This window comes from Mastigoproctus giganteus, chromosome 8, assembly GCF_048544385.1.
Source record: "Mastigoproctus giganteus isolate SK-2022 chromosome 8, ASM4854438v1, whole genome shotgun sequence".
Lineage (NCBI taxonomy): Eukaryota > Metazoa > Arthropoda > Arachnida > Uropygi > Thelyphonidae > Mastigoproctus > Mastigoproctus giganteus.
Window position 1 is genome coordinate 9,948,824 of NC_143582.1, and position 4,297 is coordinate 9,953,120.

General features: G+C 36.6%; 1 protein-coding gene across 1 annotated transcript in view; it reads right to left on the reverse strand.

Annotated features, from left to right (window-relative positions):
- The window catches only part of Coprox (oxygen-dependent coproporphyrinogen-III oxidase), a 151,940-nt gene extending 148,034 nt beyond the window's left edge, over window positions 1-3,906 (reverse strand). Inside the window, exon 1 of the mRNA XM_090378971.1 lies at window positions 3,821-3,906. The gene's annotated coding sequence lies outside the window, so the exon portion shown is untranslated. The remainder of the gene's footprint in view (window positions 1-3,820) is intronic.
- Window positions 3,907-4,297: the final 391 nt, after the last annotated feature.

Sequence of the window (4,297 nt, forward strand, 5' to 3'; positions counted from 1 at the left end):
CCGTTGACGTAGATCGCAAATAGCAGCGGACCCAAGGATGACCTTGCCTTTAAAAGTCACCGACATTTCTCTTTCTTCCAAGTAGTTTCATATCCAGGCAAGAGCCTGTCTTCTGAGCCCATAAATATCCAGTTTATTAATTTTTGATGAACTACCTTGTCGAAGGATTTGCTTAAGTCAAGGAAGATGGTGTCAATTTGTTCTCCTTCGTCAAGCGCCTGGGATATATCCGATTCAAAAGAGATCAAATCAGTGTAGGTGGAAAGGCCCTTGAAAAATCAGTGAGAGAAATTCGACAGATTAAGTTTCATAAAATTAAATAGCTGCTTCATTACAATGGTTTCAATTATCTTTAAGAGTGTATATAATTGACAAACTGGTCTGTAGTTATGGGTTAGAATGGGTTCCAATAATTGTGCTTGCCTCTATCTCTCTTCGAAACCAGTCAGAGCACCTGCCGCAACTAGTTAAAATTCTTTTACTGTTCAACTTCAAAATCACGGAACCAACTTTTTTCTTCCTTTTCCTGAAAATTACAATCTACAGTAATTGAAGGCTAATGTCAACAAGTATCTTCTTTCATCATCTCGAACTTCAACCCATGCACGGTAGTAAGTACTATAGGTTCTAATGCCTCTGGTGCTTGGGATTTTCATAAAAAAACAGGGCAAGGTTTTCAAACTGGAATGCAATATACTATTATCAGCAAACCTATGGATAGGATTTCTGGACAATGGAAGGTCATTAATATACAAGAGGAAAAGCGTGAGAGAAAGAACTGAACCTTGGGGAACACATACATTAGTGGAAAAATTAGAAGAGACAGAGGCGTCTACCATCACTGGCAGTGATGAGGTCGGAGAGAAAATTGGATGCCCAATTGCAAAAAAACATTTGGCAAACCGTAAGATGGCAGCTTATTTAGAAGGTCTTTATGCCAAACACGATCAAAAACCTTTGAAATGTTAAGAGCAACTGCTTGAATTTCAAGAAACGTTTCCATTGAATTCGTTCATAGATGGGTAACAAGTAGGCATATCGCCGGTGGATAGACACTGACGGAATCCGTATCGACGATCTTTAATGAGATGGAATGTTTCTGGGTAGTTTAAGAGCTAGCGGTTAATTGATTTCTTCATTACTTTATAAAGAATAGAAGTGCAATGGGAAGATATTTGGACGGAAGAGATTAACCCTTTTTAGAACCGGCTGGATACAAGCAAAGATCCAAGCAGAAGGGAAACGATCTGTGGAATAGAAAGTGAAAAAAAAAAAATGCCACACAGAACAGGCGTAAACTCAGGAGCAGTTTTTTAGAACAAAAATTGAAATACCATCAGGATCTGGAGCTTTCTTAGCATCAAGTTAGTTCACAATCCTGCTGACATCCTTTTGACGGAAGACCACACGAGGTATTGAATGGAGTGTAATGGGAATGGTAGGAGATGGTTTATCAAGATCATCAATACACGAATTAGAAGAAAAGTTGGATGCTTGAAGATCAGCTTTATCTTTGGCTAAAGTGGCAATAGAACCATCTGGTTTTGATAGAGGTGGGAATAACGATGGACAAAAGTTGCGGCCAATAGCTTTGGCAAGAGACCAGGATGCTCTACTACTATTTGGACAAGAAGCAAGTTCTCTATTCTTAGTCTGTTCAAAATATAGTTTGGACCGATTGATAACTGTTTTACAATTGTTGGAAGGTTTGGCATAAGCAGAAAATAAAGCACTAGATTTGGATACAAGTCAATTACGATATGCAATATTCTTATCTTGAACGGTCTTAGCACATTTCTTGGAAAACAAAGGTTTGGTTAAAGGAGATGATTTTAAGGTGGAGTGTGGATAAAGGACTTCATCCCTACAAGAATAATATCACTGACATGATCTGAGCAAATGTTAACATCAGAAAATTTAAAACCGTAACATAATCAAGGAAAATAAGAAAATAAATTTTGCAGATCATCCCATGTGCGTTTAATGCCAATTAGAGAAGAGAATCACCAAGTTGTGATATGAGGTGCCTAGAGGACCACTCACCTCGACCGTTTACTTAGAAGGGTTATTCGTGAGAAAAAGATGAAGCGTGTTGGCTGTGTGGTTAGAATTGTCTAGTAGTCTTGTAGGAAAATGAACAATCTGTGCGAGGTCATTAGTAATTGCAAAAGCCTCAGCATCTCAAACTATTATATTAGGGCCACCGTAATTTCTTACATATACCCATATAGATATTGTGTCTGTAAATTGCGTATTCTCTGATCGATTTGCCTGTTTTGCAGGGCGAAAAAAACCTTGCTGTCTACTCCCGAGACCGACTAACTCAGCCACGGAGTGAAAAAACCCATTAAAGTTCCTTGCGTCATCGACGAAATTGGAACCTGGGCCTTTTCCTCCCGGTGTGGGGAAGGACTGTCAGTCTACCACTGTGCTACCCGCACAGACCTCAGCATCTCAACCAGCTGGGTCCGTGTGACTAAAATACGAAAGCCAGCTGGTGTTGTGAATATTAAATTACCAAGAAAAATTACCTTATTGTTAGGAAAGTTGTACTGGAAAAAGTCAAGTTTTAAAAAGAGGAATCCACTCCACTAATCATTTGGAAGAAGTCAAAGAGCTCTACCATCTAATGATATAATGGACCTGGTCCGTACCAAGAGGATATAATCTATAACATGATACCACCCCTAGCTGATTCAGTGGTAGTCACAAGGCAATTTGGATGCATGGCTTCATGTCACAATTTCACTCTGCCATCGGTGCAAGAAAAGCGTAAATCGAGAATCATCAGACCACGCGATCTCTTTCCACTGTTTTACAGTCTAGCCTTGGAGTCGAATGTTTCCAGTAGAATCACTCCAGTCGAATCTTTTGGTGTTTCACAGAAAGAAATGGTTCCATATTGGTACACTACTACCAAATCCCACATTCTTCAATTCTCGCCCTGTACTTCGTTCGGAAATGGGAGTTTTTTCTTTGGGCAAATTGAATTTTGCGGTCTTTGCTACACATCGTACCTTCTTTTCTGACGCAATTCGTTTAATTTCCGGACCTTCTTTTCTGATCGCAGGAATTCGTTTTAAATTCCTGCGATCTCATTCTTAGAGTATCAACTTTCTGTCACGCTTCTTCCTTTTAGAACTGCATTTTCCTTTCGTCTTTGCTTCATTATATACTTTTGAGATGGTTGCTTTCGACAACAGGCAACAGCAATATTTTCCCGAAAATCGGAAAGATAATATGTCTTCGCCATTATTGGATCAAAAAACTACAGGAAAGATATTTCGGTGTGGCATTTTTAAAATTATGTAGTTCTACGAAGACTTCTTATATTAATCGCTCTAGGTAGAAACAACAAAAAAAAACAAAAAAAAAAAAAAAAACTGATATGCTAACGTGCTTTGCATAGAATAACATCGCTGATAGTGAGTAAACAACGTGAATTGAATGATACTGTTTAATTGAATAAATAAATGAATACTTTCTATCTTTTCTATGCTATTAGTTGTAATTCATTGTACTGAAACCGTAACTTTTCTCCCTCCTGAAACCATAAATTCTAAAAATTCTTATATTATTACAATGGCTAAAACAGTAATTATATATACATGTAGATACACTGTATATACTGTATTTATATTTACTATTTTAAAAAGGGGGGGGGGGTTTGCCGTTTGGCCTTAACTACATATACAGTGGTAAGCCTAACGGCAAAAAGAGAATTTGATAACATTGATGGCAAATAAAATTATTAGTTGAAACCAAATTAATATTTAACAACACCATAAGTACACAGTTTACTTTTACTTTCTTTATTTACCTTTATTTAAGTCTGCAGCTTACTTTTATTCTTCATAACAAAATCAATTGAACGGAAGGTAAACAATACGTCTATGTACTTGTAGCCCTCTACTGGATAATATTATTTGATCACAGGAGCGAAAATAATTAATAAATAATTTATACAGCGCTTTGAGGTGCATTTATATATACATGTACTTTTTTTATTAACGTTATGAATGCAATACAAATATACATTTTACCTCAATTCATTTCAAAATTAGTAAATTGGTTTTAACTACAACATGCTAAGCAAGAAAGAAATATCACAAAATTATTTTGGTGGTGGATTTTTCAATAGCAAACACTTCAAAGGAAAGAAGAACGAGATATAAAGTTCTGTGTGTGCTTTGGGACTGCTTGTAAATATTTTGAAACTGAGAATTATTTCTTCGGAATATATATATATATTTTTTTTTAATAAGGCAAGGCACAATTGTTTATATACTTCGGTATA